This window comes from Mustela nigripes, chromosome 9 (genome assembly GCF_022355385.1).
Source record: "Mustela nigripes isolate SB6536 chromosome 9, MUSNIG.SB6536, whole genome shotgun sequence".
NCBI classification, from domain to species: Eukaryota; Metazoa; Chordata; class Mammalia; order Carnivora; family Mustelidae; genus Mustela; species Mustela nigripes.
Genome location: NC_081565.1, coordinates 8,209,373 through 8,221,962, shown reverse-complemented (window position 1 = coordinate 8,221,962; position 12,590 = coordinate 8,209,373). Strand labels below are relative to the sequence as shown.

The 12,590-nt window shown below is 48.4% G+C and overlaps 1 protein-coding gene across 10 annotated transcripts in view; it reads left to right on the top strand.

Moving 5' to 3' along the window:
- Positions 1-490: 490 nt before the first annotated feature.
- The window catches only part of RALGPS1 (Ral GEF with PH domain and SH3 binding motif 1), a 269,975-nt gene continuing 257,875 nt past the window's right edge, over positions 491-12,590 (top strand). For 5 of the 10 annotated variants that reach the window (XM_059410787.1, XM_059410788.1, XM_059410790.1 and 2 more), the window contains exon 1: positions 491-630. The gene's annotated coding sequence lies outside the window, so the exon portion shown is untranslated. Of the gene's footprint in view, positions 631-11,361; positions 11,429-12,590 lie in introns of all 10 variants that reach the window. The other 5 variants (XM_059410794.1, XM_059410793.1, XM_059410792.1 and 2 more) reach the window with 3 other exon arrangements.

The following is a 12,590-nucleotide window of genomic DNA, read 5'->3' as shown; positions in this document are numbered from 1 at the left end:
GTTCTGTGCCTGCCTCTGAGTTGTAAAGAATGAACATTAAGGTGATGTCTTTCACAAAACCATTTTTTGTTCAAAATGGTGAATCCTAGGTAGGGTTCTCAAGGAGAAATTGCAAGAGGCCTGGATGTACGGGGAATAAGATGCACTGGTATTTCTAGGAAGGAGATGGGCGTGGCGGGGCGCTGAGAGGGGTGTGCGGTCCGCGGAGCATCCTTACAGGCTGAGAGGGCGTCCGCAGGCTAGAGAGGAGGCCCGGACCAGCGAGGACCGAAGCTGCAGCGGCTGCGCACTGGCGCGCCCAGCCGGCCGATTTGCGTGTCTCCGCCTCTGCAACGAGCTGGTTGGGTGGACTGGTCCGGCGCCGCACGCGCATTGGCTGCGCGGCCTGCCGCTCAGGCCCAGGAGCGGACGGTTCCTACTGCGGCTGGGCACCGGCTCCGCTCCCGCGTCGGCCCGCGCTCCAGCTGCGCCCGGCCCGGCCCCGGCCCGGCTCGGCCCGGCCCCGGCCTCCGAGCGAAGGCGCCGCTGCCGCCTGGGCCGCTCCCAGGGCCATGAGGAGGCGGCGGCAGCCACTGCGGCCCGCGTCAAGGTGACCGGCCGGGACTGCGGCGGCGGCGGCGAGAGCGGGCGGTGAGAGGAGCGGCCCGCGGGGCGGGGCGGGGCGGGGCGGGGCGGGGCCCTGAGGGCCGGGCCGCAGGGAGCTGCAGGTGCGGGGGGCGGGACCCGGAGGGACCGCTGGGCCGGGGAGGGGCCTCGGGGAGGGAGGCGGGGCCAGAGGGGCAGGGGTGGTGTCGGGCGGGTTCAGGGTCGCGGGGGGCTGGGCCGAGGTTGCCTTAGGTGGGCTGGTCCGGTGAGGGGTGGGTAGGAAGGGCAGCGAGTGTGGGGGTGGAGGTGGAGACAGGCCGCAGGTGTGGGGGGGCGGGACTGGTGGAGGCAGTTGGGCGGGGCAGAGGAGGCTGCAGGTGTGGGGGTGGGGCCAGGTGGGACCACGGATTTGGCAGTGGGAGGGGGCTGCCAGGTGAGGCCGGAGCTTCTGGAGAGCCCCGGCCTGAGGAAACCACAGGTGCAAAGGGCGGGGCCAGGGAGACCTGCAGGGGCGGGGGGCGGGGCCCCAAGTGGTTGCAGGTCCGGGAGCGGTGCCCCAGGTGTGGATCGGACGGAGGGTGAGTGGTCCCTGGAGAAGGGAACGCAGCCCTCTCCGTTGTCTAGGGGTTTTTGGGGGTGGGCACAGGAGCTTTGGGCTCTCTGAAGATTCTGGAGGCTTCGAGGGTTGCTGCTGGGCCAGAGGTGCCGGCCAGGCCTGCCTGTGCCTCTCCTGAGGCTAACTTGGGTCTCTGCCGCCCCGGTTATTAGGCTGGTGGCTTCTCTGCCTCGCTGTGCCTTAAAGTGGGGCGCGTCGTTTTTCATGTCTCTGGGGCTTTCCCTGTTGCTGTTGCTGGGGGCATGACTTGATTGGGGTCGGCGGCTGGCATTCTTTGGATGATTAGAAATGTGGTTGAGAAATGTTGCTTGCTGGAAGAGTAGTTAGTGCGAAGCTTGAAGGGTCCTGGTACCAGATGCTGCTGCAGATCTTAGTAATGGCAGTTTCCAAAAGACTGACATGGCAGCCTGGTGAGGGGGAAGAACAGAAATGAGGGCTCAGAAGCTTTTGCCTCTGTGTAACCCCAAGAGAGTCTTTCAACTCTCCAAGCTTTGTGTTTTCCTTTGCAAAAGGAGCATCTGAGCATGGACCATCGTGCTACCTGCCTTGTGTGCCTCCCAGGGGCCCTGTGAGGATAGGATGGAAAAATGCTTACCCAGCAAGTGCTGGGGTAAAGTTATGAGCCTCCTTCCTCTTTGCCAGTGGGGATGCTGGATTCAGGGACTGAGGGTTTTATTTTTTTATTTTTTTTAAAAGATTTTTATTTATTTATTTGACAGAGATCACAAGTAGGCAGAGAGGCAGGCAGAGAGAGAGGAGAAAGCAGGCTCCCTGCAGAATAGAGAGCCTGATATGGGGCTCGATCCCAGGACTCTGGGATCATGACCTGAGCCGAAGGCAGAGGCTTTAACCCACTGAGCCACCCAGGCACCCGGGACTGAGGTTTTAAAGTGGGGGTTGGATTTGGGGTATTTCTAATTAGCAGACCGTTTTCTTATTTGAGTTTGGGATGAGGTTTGTGGCAGAATGTCCCCAAGAGACAGTCTCGGATCTGACTTGGATCAAGACCTCTGAGGGAGCTGTGGCAGGGAGCAATGGCAGGTGGAAAGTGAGGAACATTTGTTTGCTGACCTTTAGACCCCAACCCCACTGAGGACTCTGAACTGGACCATAACACTTAGGCTTGAGCCTTATGGAATTTCCCCTCCCCATCCAAGTAGGAACTCTGATTTTACCACATTCCAGAAGAAGACATGAAAAAGAAGGGAATGTGAGAATTTCACTAGCTTCCTGCAGGGGCAGGAAGAAGAAATCAAGCTGAGAGGGCTCTCTCCTATCCTGAAGATGTCCTGTACCCATGTGTGTGACCTTTTGGCACACAGTACCTCTATTGACTGGCAGTTTGACCACTCCAAACTGTCATTTCTCCTACCTGCATTGCATGGACTGAGACAAGGCAGGAGGAGGCTTCTCCTACCACCGGCTTGCATTTTTCTTTACTTTAGAAGCTATGAAACTTTTAGAGGCCAACCACCATGGGGCTGACCTCTGTCACTGCCCCTCAGCTGGTGTGGCGGTGACCCAGTGGCATCATGGGATGGAATCATCATGGGATGTGTTTATACGGCAGGCACCCAGAGGGTCTAGAAGCAATATGTGGGATGTCCCTTTCTGTCCTAGCAGAAACTGTGTAAACGGTTCTCAGAGATTGCTGCCCTCTGGATAACCATCTGTGGGTTCAAAGGAAAACCCAAACTTGGTGGCACACAGAAGTTAGAACATGCATTGAATAATGAGGGGGTCAGCTTTTTGATTGTTATTATTAGAGTGACAACATCCAGGGTTGAGAGAGAAACTTCATTAATGGAAAATATTAAAACCAAGGCTTTCTGTGATCCGGCCCCAGTTTACCTTTTTATTTTTTAATTTTTTAAAGATTTATTTATTTATTTGAGAGAGAGAGAGTATGAGGGCAGGGAGGGGCAGAGGGAGAGAGAGATTCTCAAGCAGACTCCACGCTGAGCCTGAGGTGGGGCTAAAGCTCAGGACCCTGAGATCATGACCTCAGCTGAAATCGAGAGGTGGACACTCAACTGACTGAGCCACCCAGGCAGGCCGTCCCCCCCACCCCCAAATTCCCCAGGCTACCTTTTAAAATTGATTTTCCTATTCAGTAAGGAGGGCGAAGGCTCAGGCTTGCAAGTCAGACAGGTCTGTGTTGGAAGTCTTATGCACCAGTTTCTCAGCTTCTCGAAGTTTTTTTCCTTATTTGTGAAGCAAGGATAATCATGCCCACCTTGAGAGGTTATGAAGAATAAATGACCCAGGTTATGTGAAAGCACCTGTTATCAGGCACTGAGTGTTAGGGTACATTTCTCCTCTCCCTGTATGCTCATCTTTCAACACCACTGAACAGCATGAAGCATGTAGGGAGAACAGGACTGGTAATTCTGAGGCCTTCACTTCTTATATGACCTTGAACAAATCCCTTCCCCAGTTCTCCATTTTCTAGGTTGAATGAGGACGGTGTTAGACTACGAACATCAAGGGTGGTCCTTGCTCTGACATTCTTCTCATTAGTATGCTGTCCATATTTTCCTGAAAGGCAGGAGGGAAGAAATTAATGACCTGTTTAGTTCTCTTAAAAAAAAAAATCTGTCTAGCACTTTGCCTAGTACACAGTAGGTGCTCATTAAATGGTTGTTGAAGGAACAGATAAAGGAGTTTAGGAAGAAGGTATGGCAGATTGTCCCTGATGCTTCTATGTATGTTGTATCTCTGTCTTCAAAATTCTATTGATTTATTTGCCAAAACATATTGCAGCATTTTATTGAAACTGGTGAACCTCAGCACAGAAGACAAAAGCTGTTTCACAGTCCTATCTTACCACAGATTAAGTTCATCCAGTTTTTGTTCATAAGCATACATACTTTCATGGTTGCTGTTATATGTATGTGAGCATATGAGAGAGGCTTGGCAAAAAGTCATGTCTTTGAATGGTGTTTTTAATTTAAAATTTTTTAAGAAGTAAAAAAAAAACAACAAAAAATCACACATGGATTCTCTTTTGAAAGGCAAGTAGTCCAGAGGGGAGCAAATTGTAAAAAGGGTCTTTCTTGCCTCAAGCTGCCAGTCCTTTTCCCCAGGGGCAACTACTATTACCATTTTCTTGTTTGTTATATATTCTTTCTCTTACACAAAGAATAGTGTCTGTACATACTCTTTTTCCTTAGTCTAGTCACTTGATCTGTTTTTGAAATTGTTTCAACATTGGAAAATGTTCCAATTGGTACGTACAGTTCCTTCTTAATAAATGTTTTTGATTGATATTGTAAGCAGTTCTTTCCTTACGCCCCCCACTGCGCCCCACCGTGATGTTTACTCAGTACTGGTGAGCAGTCGTTGTTGAGAAGAGTAGTAAGGGTAAACTGGTGAGCAGTCGTTGTTGAGAAGAGTAGTAAGGGACGTCCCTTTTTCTTTTCTGGGAAACAAATGGCTTTGGTCCCATTGAACAATAGATTACAGGCAATCCACGCATCTGGATGCAAGGCCCATGACAGAAAGAGAAAGGAAAAGGGATTTGTTTACTAGTGATTGAAAACTGATTTTCCATTCAGCCCTTGACTCAAAGTTCAGCTGTTACTTACTGGTTGCACGACTTGGGACAGTGTCTCTAATCTCTCTGAATTTTACTTTCCTTATCTGCAAAATGGATGATGTTGATAAAGTCTGCCTTTTGGGGTTTTTGTGTGGAGGAGATGAGGTCATGCATACCAAGTACTCGAAGCTATAGCAGCTTGTAGTAGATGCTCAGGAAGGGGTAGCTGGTGTGTTGTTAAAAACCGGATGGAAACTCTTCTATTCTTTGTCAGGAGGTATTTACTGGGCAGTTGAGGGTGAGCCGTGGACAATGCCCAAAGTCCTTGCCCTTGAGATGCCCACATACTGTGCAGGGAGACAGGCACACAAGCCACTGATTGTAGCACGGTATGTTGGGCCCGATGTTGAGGTGGTGAGCAGTATGGGGGTCACTCAGGCTGGAAGCAATGACTTCTCCTTGGGTGATTTGGGAATGGCTTCCCAGCTCAAATATCCCTCAAATATCCCCTCCTTTGTGAAACCTGCTCTGTTCTTTTCGGCACAAGTGACCACTCCTGTTTGTGTTCCCTTGACTTTCATTGTGTGCCTGCCTTGATCGGAGTGTGCATTGTGTTATGGCACGAATTGCTTTATGTCTGTGGCTGCTCCTTGCACAGGGAAACTCTCCTACTTCCTTTGCCTCTAAGACTTCAGGGTATGTTCTTTTTGGCCATTGTGATGGGCCTCCTCTCCATCACGGCTGCCGAATGTTGGCAAGCTCTTACTGATAAGCTGTCAGGTCTCTGGTGAAACCCAGTCTCTGGGCTCTGTTCCTTCACTTTCCAAGTATTTGCGTGCTGACTCTGAGACAGGTGTGTTTTGTGCCATACACTAGCTATAGGCTTTGGGTATGGCTGGTGATACTTGTCCAAAAAGTCTTGGGAGATGGGAGAGAAAAGAAATATTTCTCCAGAGGCTCCAGGACAAGAGGGGGAAGCAGAAAAAAGCATGACTCTAAAAATGAACTGCTCACACTTGCTGAAGCCCGCCTTGCCTTTCCTCAGAAGAATGGCTGCTCATCCTTCCCTTGCAGTGGGGTTGTTGAGGAACAGGCTCACGGGAGCTGAGTAGGTGGTCTGTGGATTTTGACCAGGGGTAGTGGGCAGTTGGTTGGGTTGGGTTCTGTGAGGGGCATCCTGGGGCATTTTTAGGGCCACTTTCTTAAAAGGAGAGGGGGTTTTACCTCCTTTATGTGGGTAATCACTCACCAGCCTTGCTGAGTTTCTGCTTTGCACTAAACCCTTTGCTGGATACTCGGCATATGGAGATGAAGGAGTTCTGTCCCTGCCTTTGAGGAGCTCATGGTTGGGGGAAGAACCACATGCAATCGGAAGGTGACCAGAAGGCGACTGACTATGACAGAAGACCTTGAATGAAATGGCCAAGCAGATTCATGCTCTGGAGCCAGGCAGACCTGGGCTCAGATTCCGGTTCTTCCATACACAAGGCCTTGGACAGGTGTCTGCCTCTCTGTGAATCTTGGTGTACTGGTTTACTGAAGATTCAGTGAAATGATGCAGTGGGATGTTTAGCGTGGGGCCTGACAGAGAGTTGATGCTTACAGTCTGCTCGTGGCTCTTAGCCGCGGTTCTTAGGGAGCACTGAGAAGCACCTCTCCATCTGTTTTCTCTGGGTTCTAGTGTGATGGTAATGGTGCTAGTGGGGTGGTGAAGGTGATGGTCACGGTACCCGAGAAACCAGCTCTGAAGTCACAAAATGTTCAAGGAGTTCTAGGGACACCCCTCATAAGCCCTGTTGGCTGCAAGCTATGGGTTTGTCCACACGTGTTTCCTCCTCCTTTTGCACATGAGCTCTTCTCAAAGGTAGTTTCCCACCCTGCACCATTGTGAGCACCTTTTATTCTTTGGGTCGCCTGCACTGATCAATTCCACGACTTTTCCCCAAGAGGAGGCACAAGCCAGGCTTATTTCATGTGCACTTATGGAGGAGAGCCGAGGCCATGAAGACCCAGAATGGCAAATCATCCCACGGTATTTCTACAGAGTTTTAGTTCTTTATATTCTTTACAGGAGATTTATCTCCTGACATCAGAGTGATAGCACAGAGCTTAAAGACTCTGGAGTCAGGCCAGTGCAGGTCTGGGTCCTGACTCTACCACTCACCTCTCCTGCCTTTGGGCAAGTGACCACTCCTCTGTTTCCTTATTGATACAGGAAGTGTGATGGTACTTACCTCCATGATTCCTGAAAGGCTTCAAGGAGTTGATGCAGAATGGGTCTTAGCATAGGGTTTATACATGAAAACCCAGGAATTGTGAGCTGGAATAATGTTCTCTTCAGCCATTGTTAGAGGGCCTATAGATGTTTGGGGGGGCTGTCAGTTGTCCATGAAAGTTTATGTGAGTTATTGCACAAGGAGTATATTAAAACTCAGATGTCCTTGGTGGCAGTGGCTAGTAGGAACCCCCAGGTGGCAGGCAGAACTCAGCCTTTTTTTTTTTTTTAATTTTTATTAACATATAAGGTATTATTAGCCCCAGGGGTACAGGTCTGTGAATCGCCAGGTTTACACACTTCACAGCACTCACCATAGCACACACTTTCCCCAGTGTCCATAACCACCCCCCACCCACAACCCTTATTTTATTTTGTGAGATTAAGAGTTTCTTATGGTTTTTCTCCCTCCCGATTCCATCTTGTTTCATTTATTTTTTTTCTTACCCCCAAACCCCCCATGTTGCCTCTCATCTTTCTCATATCAGGGAGATCATATAGTCATTGTCTTTCTCTGATTGACTTACTTCTCTAAGCATAATACCCTCTAGTTCCATCCACATCATTGCAGATGGCAAGATTTCATTTCTTTTGATGGCTGCATAGTATTCCATTGTGTGTGTGTGTGTGTGTGTGTGTGTGTGTGTATATATTTATCCATTCATCTGTTGATGGACATCTAGGTTCTTTCCGTAGTTTGGCTATTGTGGACATTGCTGCTATAAACATTTGGGTGCACGTGCCCCTTCAGATCACTACATTTGTATCTTTAGGGTAAATACCCAGTAGTGTGATTGCTGGGTCGTAGGGTAGCTCTATTTGAGGAACCTCCATGCTGTTTTCCAGAGTGGTTGCACCAGCTTGCATTGCCACCCACAGTGTAGGAGGGTTCGTTCCCCTTTCTCCACATCCTCTCCAGCATCTGTCATTTCCTGACTTGTTAATTTTAGCCATTCTGACTGGTGTGAGGTGGTATCACATTGTGGTTTTGACTTGTATTTCCATGATGCCGAGTGATGTGGAGCACTTTTTCATGTGTCTATTGGCCATCTGGTTATCTTCTTTGCAGAAATGTCTGTTCATGTTCTCTACCCGTTTCTTGATTGGATTATTTAGAACTCAGCCTTTGTTGGGACTACAGATGCAAGCTTTGACTCCCACAAAAGCAGCTGCCTATTGGTGAGGGAGAGGATGGAGTAACCCTGAGGGTGGGCCCTGACTCGGGCTGGTCTGGGAAATGAAGGCTGCATTCCCAAGTTCTTTCTGTTCCTTGTTCTGTGATTCCATGTAAATAGAGGGTCTTTAATGTGAACTAATACAACATTATACTTTTCCTCCTTAGGATTTAAATATTTCTATTATAAGATTTTATTTGAAGGTTAAGACAATTACTTGAGTAATCAGAAGAAATTTGTATGTTTGGCCTCAGTCAGAGTTTTGTTTGAAAATCATCTTATTAGAGATGAAAGGAAGATTAATGAGTGTAATTAAATTCATGTTTGTTGAATGCAGTGATTCTCACTCACTCTTGTATAAGCTTGGTAACTAGGTCAAGAGAAATCTGTGCTTTTGATACATTTCTGAGTAATGAAATATTTACGGAAAACAAGTTAATAAATTCAGGAGAATATGCTGTCTCTTTTTGTGGCACTAAAGTTTGTTATGTGAAATTAGTGACTTTCACTCTTCTGAGATATTTTTTATTTTGTGTCCCTTCTGTGACTGTGTTTTGTCTTTCCTCTAGGCACTTTCAGTCCACTAGCATTTGTAGATTGTGCCCCCACAGGCTCCCATGGCACCCTGCTGTAGCATTATAATAACACTGTGTGACAAATGATGGCTTCCTGGTGACCCTCCCCCTCCCCCCTCAATTTTTTAGAGGAAGAGCCTATATTTGTTCTTGCCATCTCCCAGGCCTAACCCAGGGCTAGTACAAGGCAGCCAGAATGCTCTGAGCATGTATGTCATTCCTTCTGCTTAAAACCCTTCAGTGGCTTCTGATTTCTCTTAGAAAAAAGACCAGATCACCCACATGGCCTGCAGGGTCTAAGAGGATATGCTTGCTGATGTGTGTCTCCTGTGGTGCAATGTAATACAGTCCTGTCAGATAGTGGGCTGGGGCTCCTTTGCTCACCATCGGGGCCTTAGTGCCTGGAATAGCACTTGGAATGTAGTGGGTCCCCCATAAATGTCTGTTGAATGAACAGAGGAAGTAAATGGTGAGTGTCCAGTAACTGATTTGAGTCTAGAAAATGGGAAGGTTGTTGCATCTGAGGTCCCTTCATTATAAAATATCTCGACACTTAACAAAGTCTCTTGACACCTGTTTTTTTCTGCCTCATATTGATTCTCGCAGGGCAGTCTCTGAAGTGCAGAGAAGATGGAAGCTCAGGGAGAGTAAACAGATGCCCACGACGTAGACATAGCGGTGGGAGAGGCAGAGGCCCCCTAGAGTCTGCTTCAGGGTGGGGTTTCTGACAGTGGACGAGCCATAGAGGATATAAGGAAATAAGGATAGGGATTCTTTGGAAGAGGCACTGGACATGGTTTGTGTTGGTTTTAGTTATTTTAATTTCCTGATAACTGAACTTAAGGAGTTCAGTTTGAAATGATGGGTTTAAGGTGTGGTTTCCATTCTAGAGAGGAGGAAACCCTGATCTCTTACTTGTAGGTGGCTGAAGTACTTAATTACTTAAAGTAGTTACTGACCATGTGCTGATTGGGTGACAACTAAGATTAGAATTTGTTCTTGTTGGGAAGCTTTTTGATAAGATTGGAAGTTACTTGATGACTGATCTATAGCATTCTTTCGTTCTTTCAAAAGATGTGGCTGGCCGGCTGGCCGCAGTTAGCTTATTTCTTGATCTCTGCTGTCCCCGCCACAGGGTTCTTTCGCAATGAGCGCTGCTGTGGCCTTTGCACTTGTTAGATGTAGTGTCTTGTCCGACCTGAAAGTTAGAGGGCGTTGAGGCCACTCTTCCCACCTTGCAGCTGAGGGTGGGGACTTTGCCAGGGCTTCATACTCAGGTGTCCTGATTCCCCACCCAGAAAACCTGTGAACTTTAGCCCATCCATGTGCACCTTGCACTTTCTTTTTAAACAACTGCCTGCTGGTCATATAACTTTGCACATAGACCATGACCATATAGAAGCATTTATCTCTGATGAAAACCTCTGTGTCAAAGTCCTTTGTTGAATCAACAGTGTGAGTGTGTGGGAAGAGGGACTGAGGCCTGACTTAGTTTATAGCTCTGGGATCCAGTGGTGCTGGCTGGCTGAGAAAAGGCAGTGCCTTTCTGGTCTGTTGGCAATACGTGTATTGATCTTAGGGAGTTTCCTCATGATCTTAGGGGGCTTCTTAAGGGCCGAGAGATACATAGAACCTAGTTTTATCGGTATAGCCAGTATCCTTGTGGGACAGGGAGAACAGCGTGGTATTATAGAAAAATCACCATTTAGGAAGTCAGAATGCCAAGTGTGTCAGTTTGCTGTGACACCTGCTTTCCAAGTAAACAGGAATATCCCTGGTGTGTATGCATCCTTTCTTCGGTAGGAAAACCATAGTTTTATCCTCTTCTTTCTTTTTTTATGAAGTAATTTCTGTGCTCAATGTGGGGCTCCAACTTGCAACCCCAAGATTAAGAATTGAATGCTCTACAGACAGAGGCAGCCCCATGGAAAGCCTCAGTTTTAAAATCTGAGATTGCTTTTCATGAGTAGAGTCAACGTAAAGAGAGTCGGATGATTTGGAAGTGCTGTCGCAATAATGAAAGGGAGTCATATTCCCTGTTACTGCCTGTCTTCCAGTTCATCTCTCTGTCCATCCATCCGTCCATCCATCCGTCCATCCATCCAGTTCTGTTCAGGGTCTGCTGAGTCTGTGTGAGGCCACAGTACAGGAAAAAGATGAGTCTGGTCCTTGCTATCTTTTAGCTCATAATCTAGTAGCAAAGTTAAAGAAGTATAAAAATAAGTACAAAAACAATAACAAACAAGTATAGAAAACATTAATTACAGCATTGACAATGGCTACAGAAAAGGATTACAGGGTATGTAGAGGCTGTAAACAGGGCAGTATTGGCCGGGAGGTCCAGAGTGGCTTCCCAGAGGAAAGACTGGTTATACTTGACCAGGTGAAGAGGTGGCAGCTGCACGGTCACGGTCCCCACTGGGGCAAGGGCATGGTGGTGATTTCAAGATGTAACAGGAAGCCAGTGTGTTTGGAGCACTGAGTGTGAGGGAGATGCCATAGTGTTCACACCCCAGTGGGTTGGTGGTCACGGTGCTGTTTTCTTGACCTGTGCAGGTGTTGCCTGACACATCCTCTACTTGCTGACTCTTTTTCAGAACGCCCATCTATCACCCAACGCGTCTGCTATTGAAGCAGTACCTGCCGTGGTTTCCAGGATAGCAGGTGGCTTTATTTTTATTGCTTTAAAGATTGGTTGCTTCCTTTGCTTCTTGATCTCATTAGTGGTTTTCACTCATGAAGTAAACATCTACTGAGCATGTTACTGGGCTTGACACTGCTGGTTTTGCCCTCAGGGGTCCGCAGACATGACAGAGAGGCGTAAGTAAATGATGGTGGTGCTATGTCCGGGGTGGAGAGTAGTGGAAATGGAAGCTGGTGGGGTGAAATCCGACTCCCGGGATCTTAAGGAGAGATTTTCAGTTTCTCAGGTGAAGAGGAACATGAGCAGAGGAAACAGATTATAAGGAATAAGAGAAGCAGGAGAGAGCAGGCTGCGTCTCAGGAATGATGAGCCGGTGTGGTGTTGCTGGAGTGTGAGGCTCTTGAAGACAGAGAGGAGGAGGTTGCGGGAGACGAGGTTGGAGAGGTGGTTTTGGGTCAGTACTCAGAGGGACTCAGAGATAACGCTTGGGAGTTCAGATGTTATCCTGCGGCCAGCAGAGAGGCATTCTGGAATTATAGGAGGAGGGAAACACTGCTCGTTATGATCCTGGTGTAGAGAATGGTTGGTGTGGGAGGAGACTGGTGTGTGGGAGATGAAGCGAGGGGATGTCATCCCTGAACCTGGCTGTGGGGTTGGAGAGGAGGAGGCAGGTTCAAGTGAAACTGAGGCAGAGGCCTCCTTCACAGATTTAGCAGATGGGAGGCATGCTCAGGGTTTGTCACTTTAGTGATGTGAGGGGCTGGGCCAGTCACAGAGATAAGGAATGGGAAAGGGGTAATGAGTAGAGGACGGGTAGCGAATTCAGGTTTGGCAGTAGCCCAACTGAATTTGGGGTGCTTGCGGGATAGCATTTGGCAGTTGGCCTACTAGTCTTGGGCTCAAGGAGAGGTGTGGGCTAGAGCAGTGGTTCTCAGTCTTTGGGGCATCAGAATCCTCTGTGGTGTCTGCGGGACAGAGTTTGGTCATCTGTATGTTGCAGTTTTCACAGGTGGTTCTGATGCCCTATTGGTCTAGAGAGAGAGACTTGGGGTCCTCCTTGTATAGCTGGCCCTGGAAGTGGTAGGAGATGGACAGATTATCCAGGAACGTTCTATAATGTGAGCAGAGGATCTTGAGTGCTGGGGAGCACCAGCGTGAAGGGTAGAGAGCACAGTGGAAGGG